This window comes from Euprymna scolopes, chromosome 16 (assembly GCF_053919585.1).
Source record: "Euprymna scolopes isolate OS-2025 chromosome 16, ASM5391958v1, whole genome shotgun sequence".
NCBI classification, from domain to species: domain Eukaryota; kingdom Metazoa; phylum Mollusca; class Cephalopoda; order Sepiida; family Sepiolidae; genus Euprymna; species Euprymna scolopes.
Window position 1 is genome coordinate 131,196,359 of NC_136497.1, and position 12,981 is coordinate 131,209,339.

Consider the following 12,981-nt stretch of genomic DNA (forward strand, 5'->3'; position numbering starts at 1 on the left):
GGCTAGTCTCCCTGAAGGATTAAAAACAAGACGTTCCAAAGGGCGAATGAACTCTTTTTCTGGGTCAACGGCCAACTAGCACCGTGTATATTTGTGTGTTTGTATATGTGTATTGGGGTAGAGAGGGCTCCCGTAAGTCGTGGTGAAGGCAACCTTTCTAGGAGAAGCAAATCTCTGATTCAAAAAACCATAAAGCGGATGACCAGTACCCGCATTAAGCTGGTCTGCAGTTTAATTTGTTGCTGGCTATCTTGCTCTTGCTTATTGCTGGATCTCAACATTTTGAACCGAGAGAGAGACTTAGCTGTCGTACAAAGCTAAGACTCTGTAACATCATATTTGTATAGATACTCCCTCAAACATTTGGGCTCATGGATTTAAATGTCTGAGGGAGTGGCACTCGTCTGACAAGACGTTGCAATCATCATGTATGTATGTATTTATCTATCTATATATCTATCTATCTATCTACTTGTGTGTGTATGTGTGTGTAAGAGAGAGAGAGAGAGAGAGAGAGAGAGAGAGAGAGAGAAACGACGGGAAACTTTTTATTTACAGCATTTTCATAATTAAATTCAAACAGCCGTTTTACCCAGAGTGTAACTGGCTATGAATAAATGAAAAGAAACGCATGCAAGCGCAGCAACTGGTTATATTATTGAACATTCGCAGCTGCGTTTCCAAAGGATAAAAAAAAAAAAAAGCCTAAATAGATGAGATGTGAGAGCGAAATATTAAAGCATGGCCTAACCAGAAAGTCGATGGAAACAGATGCTCCTTTCATGATCATTATTTTGAAACCGGAAACCCCTAATTTTTTTTCTTATTTACATTGCCATTTGCATTAGTTGGACCCCATTTAGGACCTTGCACATGCCACGAATATATTATTATCGAGTGTACAGTAAACGAACCAATATTTTCGGCAGGTACTCCTTTATTTCATTTGTTATTTTTTCCTTTTTTAAAAACTACTTTTCTTTCTCTCATGTTTAATCGGTTTTCGCATGATGAATGAATTTGCATGAATTTGGTATTATATTGAAGATTTCAGCTTTAAGATGGTTGCCCAATGTTATCCTTATTTTAATGAATACCGTAATAATAATAATAATAATAATAACCTAATTGTTACTGTATTGTTTCGTCATTCATTAAATTATTAATGGGGGTTCTTATGCAGAATACGGACCGTGCGGAAATAATAATGTTATGTCAGAAACCCATTTTTAACATGGGAGTTGAGGGCGTTTTGTAACTATTCTGTGCTTTCACCTAACAATTTAATAAACAAAAAGGGCACTTGTGCATCTATGTTACCGCGCTGAAATAATAACGTTATTTAGAAAGCCATTTTTAACATGGGGAGGGCGTTTTGTATTTATGATGTTATTTCAGCGTGGTAACAAAGATGCACAAGTACCGTATTTTCAAGTTAAATTAAATTTTTACAGTATTTTTATTTTGTTTTAAATTGTCAACTGAAAATTCAAAATAGTTTAAAAAAAAACACCCTTCCCATATTAAGAATGGGTTTCTAAATAATGACGTTATCTCAGCACGGTGCGTGTTCTGCATAAACACCGAAGGCTATTTCTGGATGGCTATGAAAATATTTTCCGCGATCGGACCAGTCGACATTTCTTGCTAGGAGCGCATTAGACGACGGGTAATAAATTAATCCTTCTTCACCAAACGATGGAGGTAACACCTCGGAGAATAACCGCCTGAGACCCCCCTCCCCGTTGAGACTAAATAATAATAAAATAAATAAAACTAAACACGTATTCTAATTTAATATAAACCTGGAAGTATTTAATTGTAATTTAAAAGGAATGTTATTAATATCCCGTGTTTACAAATGGGCGCGTATTTTGAGGGCTTAAAAACAGAAATAACTGTATTTAAATGTGATTTCTCTAATTTGATCACATTTTTTTTTTGGGGGGGGGGGTATCTTCAAGTTTGGTACTTATGCACTTTTGTTACCGCGCTATTTTATTTTTTATTTTTTTAGATAGTATTTTCAAGTTGAATTCGAGTTTTACGATATATTAAATAAAAAGTAAAGAGTAGTCGAAAAGACCCTCCCCATTTTAAGAATGGCTTTCTAAATAATAGCGTTATTTCAACACGGTAACAGAAGTGCATAAGTACCTTTTATTTATTTATTTTTTTTAAACTGCATTTTTTTTTATTTAATATTTTTACACTAAAATTAAAGAAAAAAAGAAATAAGAACGCGGTGCGGTGCGCGGGTGCGCGATGTATTTTTTTTTTTTTTTTTTTAGACGCAATGATTTTATGATTCATTCATTTAACTTTGATATTAAACAAAAACATAACCCTCAATATCATTGTGTTTATTATATTAACTCCATATCGAGTTTAATGTTGGATTTATATACATTGGAAATGTGTGATGTATAATAGACAACACTTCAATACATTACACACTTTGAATGTATATATAGCATTTTTTTTTTATTTTGAGGCGTTATTTGTACATTTCGAATTTATGATTTTATTTTTATTCACGGTGTAATTATTAGAATTTAGGGTTTATTTGGAATTACACTGTTATTTAAAAACAAAAATACAAATCTTTTATGGTGTGCGTCCGTCATGGAACGAAGATGTCATATTCTAAAATTCACGTAAATTGAGCAAATAGTTTTTTTTTTGTTGTTTTTCTTTTTTAATTTTTTAAGAAAATTAAAATTTACGATTTTTTAGCGAATGGTTTGTAAATATTAGTCGAATTGATTTGTCGGTCTTTGAATTTTAACACATTCAAAAAAATAAAAACATGCAGCCTCCCTCTTCGCTTACTCATAAATTCGATTTTTTTGCTTTAAGAAAACCAAAGAAGAAAAAAAACTACTTGATCAATTTATGTGATTTTTGGAATATGTCATCTTATCTTCGTTCTGTGACCATTACGTACATCATTAAGATTTGACTGTATTTTATTTTGTCTTTGTTTTTTACAATATAATTCTAAATAAGCACCGAACTTAACTATAATAGACAATCTTGCATACTTTCATTAAATTAATGGTTATAGTCAAGATTGCCTGCTCTTTTTGACTTCCGGTTTCTACTCGGCAGACGAGATTACGGTGACAGGCAAAATATGACCCCCTCTTCTGCTTAAAGATTATCTTCCTCTAATTGTTTTCTAAACACTAACGTTATTTAGAAAGCTGTTCTTAACATTTTTTTTTTTTTTTTTGTAGAATTATTCTGAAATTTAACTAATGCCGCTAGAAAGGGTTTGTGTGTGATCTGAGAAAAATAAGGCATTCAAATTGTTTCTTATGTTAAAAATTACATGAGTCATTTCGTGTAAAAAGTTAATAAAAAAAAATCAACATGGCTGTCACTTGCAATTTCGTAGACCAAGTAGCAGCCTTGACCTTGCGATCAAAAATTAAGATCGAATTAAAGGGAACGAACAGAGGCAAAAAAGCTGACTAGTCGAAACATGACAATTTAAACAACTTTTTTTTATTTTTAATTAATTTTTTCTCTACACTTTAGAATGACAAATAAAATTATGAGCAAAAAAAGTTCCCTTGCGCGGACGCAACTCTTCAATGGCGAATTTACCCCCCCCCTGCCAATTTAACGAGACCGGGTTAACTTATTTTTTGTTTTTTATTTCGAAAACTGGTCCGGATTGACTTGTAAATAACAATATTCAAAATGGCCACCAGTGAATTAAAGGAATGCTGCTCCATGATGGCGTTGCCGTTGCGATATCGTCGCTGTTTGTTTAGCCACAAAATTTAACTTATAAAAAATAACTACTTGATCAATCTATGTGATTAAAAAAAAAAACAATTTTAATATGCCGTTTTAAACCAAAGTAAAATCACGGACTTAAATGGCACGTCGAAAATAGGAATGTATCCAAACAAATTACGAAAATTCATAATAGAAAACTCTTATTGTGTGTTTTAGTAAAAGAAAGTCTATCGATATAAGGCCATATATGTGTTATATGTTGGTCACCGTTAAAATGTAATCTAAAATATTCGTTACAATTTATGCCCCGCCCCTGTATGTGAACTCTTCACCGTCTACTTTATCACATCTAAGAAAAATGCAATTTTTTTTAACCTAATTTTCCGTAAAAATTATTTTTAATTTATAACTTTCTACTCTATGAATTTTCGTAATTTTGGAATATATTACTATTTTCGACATGACAATTAAGTACGCAATATTGTTTTTGCTTAAGACGACATATTTATTTTTTTTAAATCCATCTATCGACTCCATCCTAACAAGTACCCAGTAATTAACATAACGTATAATTTCTTATTTTTCAGAAAACGAAATTTTCAAATTATGAAAACTTTTTTAAGGATCATTTAAAACAAAATTTGAAGAATGATAAAATGGCGTGGCCTTCACTTATCAGTAAAAATCTAGTAAAGTTTTGGGGCACTTCTGCATTAGCAACAGAGACGAGTTATCGACCCCTGTTCTTCAAAAAAGAAACGCCGTCTAGCGGCCATAATGTGAACCTCAAGTATAAACCAGTAATTACAATAATTCAAAAATATATAAAGAAATAAATAACACAAAAATATATGAAAATCGAAACATTTATTGTATAATAAATGTATCAAAATATAATTTTAATATATTGTTATAATTTCTTTTCATAAATAATAATAATAATAAAATAAATATGATTAAAACATGAAACTTTTTTTAATTTTTACGGTAAAATTGTAGCAAAATATAATTTTAATGTATTAAAATAATTTCTTTTCAATTATTCAATTCATAAGTGAAAATAAAATAATAAATATAAAAACATGAAACATTTTGTTTTTAGAATTATTATTTTTTTATTTTTTTTTTTACGATAAGGTTGTATAAAAATGTAGCAAAATATAATTTCAAAAAACAAAACATTTGTAGAGGTTTAAGAATAATTTAATTTTTTTAAAATTTTTGTTTGGATTTTTTAGAAGACGTCATGCGGAGATAACTCAGTTTAAAGCGCCGACACACCCTCCCCATCTTTATTACTAGCTTTTCTTCCTAAAAATCGAACCTTTTGCTCGGTAGCATAACAAATTGTTTTTTCGCTGGTTTAAAAAAAAAAAAAAAAAAATCACTTTTTTTTTTTTTTTTTTTTTTTTTCTTGGAGAATTTCATTCCATAACGGATACGTACCATTTTAAACTTTTTTTTTTTTTTTTTTCGATATTTTCATTTTTTTAATGTCTTGATTAAACTGTACAAGTACCATGTATCAAAATATAATTTTAGTTTGCACGCACTTTTAGAAAAGGAAGAATTATCGACCCCCTGTTCTTTGGCTGACAAGCGACATCTGTCGACGGTTCTTGAACACATTCGCTTCACTGACATGCAGAAGTGCCATTTTTTCGACTCCTCCCCCCTATAAAACAATCCATTTTTGTGATTTTTGGAATATACCGTCTTTATTCTGAAACCAGTAGGTACGCAATAAAAGTTTTTCATTTTTGTTTATCGTCATAAGTGCTTCTTATCTGGGCAAGCACCCAAATTTAATAATAAATAAAAAATAAAGCAAGAACTACGAGAAGTGGGCAAACAAATTTATAGATTACAACAATAAAAACATTTCTTTTTTTTTTTTTTTTTTTTTTTTTTACTTTATTGATTGATATAACCTATTTTATTAATTTTTTTTTTTTTAATTAACGTTTTATTTTCACAAGGGAAACGAAACGAAAAAGCTGTTGCTGTGTTTTCATTTAAATAATGAATAAATGTACAACGGCTTATGGGAATCCAACTAGTAAATATGGAAGTATAAAATGTCAATATTTAAAAAATTATAGTGCTTGTGTAAAACGATCCCCATGGCGGTCCTAATTGTTTCGATATGGAAGAGCTGTGCAACCAATTCAGTATGACAAACTGAGTTATCTCCCTTGATTTAAATTAAGAGTTCGCCATACAGCTACATCGTTAGATATGCTAGTCATGCCATCTAGGTCTTCTAGGATTTGGTCCATTTTTGCTTGGAAGATATCTTGTGAGACATTGAGACCAAATGATAGACGCTTCCAGCATACTTATCCAAATGGCGTCCTGCAAGCTTGTTGCGCCCCCCCCCCCGAGGGTCCCCGGTGATAATAAATCGGTGGGGTGGGGTGGGGTTGAATAATAGGTGATAGTGATAAGATGGTGATAAGAATCATAGTGATAAATCAGGAGTTGAATCAACTGTGAGCAAAGAGAATAATATGGGTTTGTATTACTGTACACATAGATTCGAAAAAGTTGTCAAAAAACAAATATATAACAAATAAATGTTATCAAAGGCAAGATAAGTTACTTTTCTACCTAACTGGATATATTTTTTGTGTTTTTATTCAATGTAACAGGTTTATTCAGCTCGAAAAACATGCAGTGTTTACCGATGTATTGGAAAATTCAAAATGGCGCCCGACTGTCTCTTTAACACGGTAAGTTTGGGAAAAGATGTTATAAATAATAAACTAGACAAAATACTATTAAAAAAACAACCGAATATATGTCAACTTATGTCACGGTAACATATAATGAGCGAATTTCTAACAGTATTTTGTCTAGTTTATTATTTATAATACCTTTTCCCAAACTTATCCTCTCCGAGAGAGAGTCGGCCGCCATTTTGAATTTTCCAATACATCGGTAAACACTGCATGTTTTTCGAGCTGAATAAACATGTTACATTGAATAAAAACACAAAAAATGTATCCAGTTTGGTAGAAAAGTAACTTATCTTGCGTTTAATAATATTTATTTGTTTTTTAACAACTTTTTCGAATCTGTGTACAGTAATACAAACCCAATAATATCATGCAAAAATGACTGAGACGAATGGAAAAATTAAATACAATATTTATTTTTGTATAAAAGATTGTAAAAGAGAAGATACGAAAGTTTCTTCTTGGTCGAAAGTCTCTTTCTGTGAGATAATTCAATGTTTTTTTCCATGTAATAAAAAAATAGTTCCTTAACTGAGGTATAAAAAGATCTATAATATGTGATAGGTAATTGAATGTTTTTATGTATTGAAATAATCAAGGAAAGTCTTTGACTGAATCAATTGAATGATCTGAAAGAGACAAGAGTTCTTGGTGAGAAATAACCAGTCTTTTTACCAAGAATTAAATTATAAAAAACCCACCGCTTACTTCGCGGGGAGATAGAAAAGAGGAATAAAAAAAAAAAAAAAAAAAGGTCCATTAGGGTTGCAAGCCTGTATCCACATGGAGGAATTAAATTGAGGGGCATGCGCGTGTTTAACGTCCAAACACGGACGGGTCGATGTTGATGTTTACGCCATGGTCTTCAAAGGTCGACCTCGATGTGGGCGAAAAGTGCCCTTTTTATACCTGTCCGACCGGCTCCAGGGAGGCATTCAGAAAAAAACATTTTTTTAAATTTCCTTTCCTTGTAATCCGATTGGATGAAAAGAATAACATTCTTATGACGTAAGATGCTCTAACTGACGTCCGCACGAACAACTGTAATTTCATTTAAGAATCACCGAATTTGCGTGGGTGTGCAGAGGAAAATGTACGCGCAGCTGAAACGATGTTTATATATCCACGCGCACAACTGGGTTTTTACTGTTGAGGCAGCGCGCCATTATTTTGTTTTGGAGTAGATTCGACGTGCGTGCGTCGGGGCTACGACAGACTGTCAACACTTGGTGGATATGACTCCTGCTTTGGCATCAAGTTTACTGAACACTTTGGCTTTGTCAAGGGCTAGGTTCAGTTCTTCCACTGTTAGTATTTTGTTCGGATATCTTTTGAGGCTGGCGTTGAGTTTCTGTGGGTTCATGCATATTTGGAGGGACCCATCTTTGTGATTTATGCCAAACTGTGTTCCTCAACTTTCCAGAGCATATCTTCCTCCAGAAGCCTGTTAATTTCCTCCTTCAATTTGTCTTATAGAGGGATACTGTATTTGTGTGGAGGGCCATTAAAAGGTTCTGCATCTTCCTTTAGTAAGAGTTTGGGGTACCACAAAAATTTCCTATCCTATTAAACTGCTTGAGGTATTGGGACATAAGTTGACTGACATAAAGTATATTTGAACACTTTTTGAAGGTGTTCACATGTATGGCTATTAGTTTCAGCTTTTTTCATGTCGGAAGTTCTATGACTGCAGGCTCTGGTACTTCTACAATATAAAATGCTGATTTTGTTGTTACATAACTCTTATTCTGTTAAGTTTGACGGAACACGATAAGCAATAAATTAATTAAAAAAGAAAAAAGTTCTCCGGGACTTATGGCAAAATTATGCTGAAACACGTGGAAGATACATATAAAATTTTATTAAAATCTATATATCTATAAAAGTGAAATTGTCTGTGTGTGTACATTTCTCTACCAAACTACTCTGTCAATTTTCAGTCTACAGACTCGAGATTTAACACTTGTATGACTGATAGTTTATTACTGTCTAATGGCTGGTTGGGTGGTCGATTATTTAGACATCTAAAATATGGGAGACCGAATAGATATTCTCCTTCATACCAGTTGTCACTATCCAGCTCCCCTACTCCCCGGGTAGTTGGTCCCCATTTCCCCTTCACTGCTCACATTAAAAATCGGCCTTGTGCCTAATTTACTCGGTGGGGGAGCAAATAAATACCTGATATTCTCCTCTGATTCATAGTCTTTATAGACTTCTTGGTGACAAAGTTTAGTTTTTAAATCTAAATTCCATGTAAGTGTCTGGCTCCATTTGTTATTTAAAATCCATTATTACCAAACCTAACTAAAAAACAACCTTCATCCCTAGTTCGTTTATTTTAAAGAAATCCCATTATCAGATTTCTATTTTTTTCATTGAAACAGATATTATTTTTCCTGATGGACAGAATTTTATGGACATCTGCCTTTCTTGACATAGCATACCCCCCCCCCTTAACCATGCCTCATCCTCTCTCTCATCCTTCTCTCCTTTTCTATCTGAGCAAGGTTCTTGGCATTTACAATAGCAAAATTAGTATAACTTCTAAAAATTTAAGAAAAACGATCCACCAATTACAAGTAAAAGTAGAATTTACAGAATTATCAAGTTTTATCGTATGTTTTAATGTGGAAGTGTTGTTCAAACAATTCAGTGTGACAAACTGAATTATTTCCCTTGGCTTTACTATAATTAAGAATCCATCATTTTTAAACGGAATGTAATTGTGAATATTTTTTCTTGTTAAAAATACATCTACCACATCTATTTGACTATTTCTCACAATTTTTAAAAATTTATACTAATTTATTGGGTTTAAAACGTCACAAATGTAAATGAGCACCACATTGTTATTTCTGTCTTTTCTATAACGGATAAGTTGTATAGGGGACTAATTCACAAAAATCGAACAACAAATTAATATGGTGAATCCATTTTTTCAGTCACTATCAATTTGGGAACTAACCGCTTCAATATAATCCCTATCTTAAATAAGACAAAATATAATAATATAAATAATAAAAAAGAGTGATTTTAAATTATAACAAGTGAAGCATGCATGCTCCCCAGTCAGTGCACAGTGAACGAGGCTTAAAAAAATGACTAAGTTCAGCATTTGGTTCCCCCCCCCCCCGATTTAGCTCCAAAAGTCCCCAGGGGATGTCAAATCCTGCTGAAAATAAACAAACGGTGCAGTTTTAGGCCTTAAAATATGTAAATTTGAGTTCTGCACTAGCAGTATCAGAATTTTTGTAGGAATTTTTGACACCCCTAACACGAAACTGCAAATACAATATAAAAATCTCGTAATTTCTCTGTTAAAAGTGGGTTATTTATTTTCTTTATGGATTATACTTCCAAAATAAACTATTACAGTTGTTTTAAAAGTAATAGAATTTTTTTTTTTTTTTTTTTTAAAACAGTAATGAATTTTCCGAACTCAATATTTTTCAATTTTTAAACTTTAAAAATCTATCAAAATTTTTCTATTGATTCTATTTTTACGATATTTTCAGGGCCAATGTGAAATGTTATGCTCTTTCCAATAAACCGAATATAATATTTTAGACAAACGTTTTTTTTTAAATTCACGCCCCCCCAAGTGTCACCCATTTTGAAATGTCTATTAAAAAGTAAATAATTAATTTATGTCGGGGATTTTTATATATCACAAATTGAAGAGAAAAGGTCAATAAATAATATATTCAAATTTAAAACAAAAAAAAAAAATCGCTTTTTTAGAAATTTACCTGTAAAGTCCGAAGTTTAAAACCTTATTTTATAAGAACACATTGTCTTTTTTTTTTTTTTTTAATGAAACCTTGGTCCTTGCTCCTTTTAATTGAAAAAAAATTAGGGCTTGAATTACATTTTTCGAGGAGTTATAAGCTTGGAAAGACAGGGGGTCGGATAATTCATGCCTCTCATTTTGAAATGTCTATTAAAAAGTAAATAATTAATTTATGTCGGAGTTTTATATATCACAAATTGAAGAGAAAAGGTCAATAAATAATATATTCAAATTTAAAACAAAAAAAAAATCGCTTTTTTAGAAATTTACCTGTAAAGTCCGAAGTTTAAAACCTTTTTTTTTAAAAAAAACACATTGTTTTTTTTTTGTTTTTTTAATAAAACCTTGGCCCTTGCTCCTTTAATTGAAAAAAAAAATTAGGGCTTGAATTACATTTTTCGAGGAGTTATAAGCTTGGAAAGATGGGGTGGAATTATTCACTATTTTCACGAAATTTCTGACACTGCTAGTTCTGCACCGTGCAACAAAAAAAAAAAAATGTATTAAGTCCATCATTTATCCATTATTTAGCCCCAAAAGTCCCCAAAGCCTTAACATATTTAAATTTGAGTTCAGCAACATGCAAAACTGTTAAATAGACACACAGAAAATTTTAGACAAATATGGTAAAATAGTACCAAAAAAAATAATTTTTTTTTTTTTAACGTTACTACCAGCAGTGAAAGATTTTGTTTTAAGCAATTACCCCTAAAAAAAGCCCCTGGGGCACACCCAAGAGTTATCGCAAAGTATAGACGAACAAAATTATATACAAATCAGTTAGTTACAACTTTTCAGAAACTTTTATAAAAAATCCAAGGCATCAATTTTTTTATTTATTTATTTATTTTATTTTTTATTTTTTTTTTTTAATAAGCACAAAAGTGTCAACTTTAGCCATTTTCACCCAAAAGGCACCCCTAGGGAGGGCAACCGGATTTTTCGGGAAAAATCCGTTCTGTTACTCTTTTACTCATATCATGCTTAATGTTTGTATAAAATTTTTAAAAATTCCAAGACGTAGTTATTGAGAAAAGTGTAGACGGGCGAACGGACAAGGATGAATTTATAGGTCCGCCCTCCTTTTGTCCGGGGGGTGGGGGGTGGACAACAAAAAAAATAATTTCTTTTTATTTCGCTTGAAAAAAATAAAACAGAAACGAAGCAGTTCAAATTGATTTATTGATTGCATTTTTGCTGCTCGTTTTTTTTTTTTTTTTATTTATTTATTTATCAGAAAGTCCAAAGAATAAAGTTCAGCAGTGCCATATTTATGCGATAACATTTTTTTTTTTTTTTTTTTTTTTTTTTTTTTTCCACAATTTTTTAAGCATAAAATTGGATTAATCTTTATTTAAGTGACTGAAATCATTTGATGTTATTGAAGTCGTCTGCCATCAGTCTGTAAAGGTAAGTGTCTATCAGTGTGGCACAAAGATAAAAAGCCCTGCTCTTCTTTTCGAGGAGCTCAAGAGATCCCCAGAATTAGAAGCCTTCTACCTGTATTTCATTGTTCTTGTGGAAGACATGTAAAATAAAATCGCTGCTATTTTCGTTTCAAAATGCTAGCACGCATCAACAGGCCATGTTGTTTATGCAATCGAGATTGAAGGGTGAAAAAGTTCAGCTATATTAAAGAGGTTGGAATTCAGAAGAATTTGTTGAAATTTAATAACAAATATTCTTCTTTCTTTTTCTTCTTTTTCTTCTCTCTCTCCTTCTTTTTCTCATCTTACCTCCTGTTTCATGACGAAAAAAGAGGTATACAAGGGTTGAACAAAATAATGAAAACTCCTTGTGAATTTTGTATAAATTAAGTGTTTTTAAAATATAAAAATTTTTAAAAATACCAAAATGTCTGTTTCATGTTTTCAGCAAGATGAGTCTTTCTGGCGTTCTCCCATGAATGTCCACCGGGTCCTTGAGAGGACAAAAATGTGCTGGTGTAAGACATTTTCTGATTCACCCCCCCTCTTCCAACACTGGCCATATCTAGATAATTCAGTTGCACGATATTATGTTTTGAGTAATAAAGAATATGGTATTTATTTAGAATTGTACTTGATTAGAAAAAAAAATTAGACAAAAATCTTTATAATGTGAGTACTTGTCACAGAAAGATGTCATATTCCAAAAATCATGTAAATTGATCTATATGACCAGTGTTGAAAAGGAGGGTGAGGGGACAAAAAAAAGTTTTGCACTAGTATTTTTTTTTTTTTTTTTTTTTTTTCTGAAGGCCTTGTAGAAATTCATAGGGACCATACCAGAAAAACCTTGTCTTGCTGAAAACATGAAACCAACATTTGGGTATTTTCTTTTTTTTTCCAAGGTTTATACATTTAAAACGTGTATTAATTGATGCAAAATTCACAAGGTGTTTCCATTATTTTGTTCAACCCCTGTATATCTCATTTTTCATCATGTTCAAATAAATTCCTATTCTCATAAAAGATGTTGGCTTTTTTCACACAAGCGTTCAATTCCAGCTGCTTTCTGTGCTCACGATGTAACAGCCATTCCGAAAACGTTCCCACGACATTGACAAACCGAGACACCCTCTCCGGCAAGCTATAGTAACACATCAGTGTCTGATACCAACTACTAGTGTTGGGAATTTATTTATATTAGATTAGTCTGGGTGCCCGGCGTTGCCCGGCGTTGCCCGGGTGTTTGGAGGTGTGTGTTGAGCAAAAATAG

The 12,981-nt window shown here is 31.9% G+C and overlaps 1 protein-coding gene across 3 annotated transcripts in view; it reads left to right on the forward strand.

Annotated features, from left to right (window-relative positions):
- Window positions 1-609: 609 nt before the first annotated feature.
- LOC145296089 (lipid droplet-associated hydrolase-like) overlaps window positions 610-12,981 on the forward strand; it is a 99,553-nt gene continuing 87,181 nt past the window's right edge. Inside the window, exon 1 of one of the 3 annotated variants that reach the window (XM_080142228.1) lies at window positions 610-929. The gene's annotated coding sequence lies outside the window, so the exon portion shown is untranslated. The remainder of the gene's footprint in view (window positions 930-12,981) is intronic. The other 2 variants (XM_080142227.1, XM_080142229.1) reach the window with 2 other exon arrangements.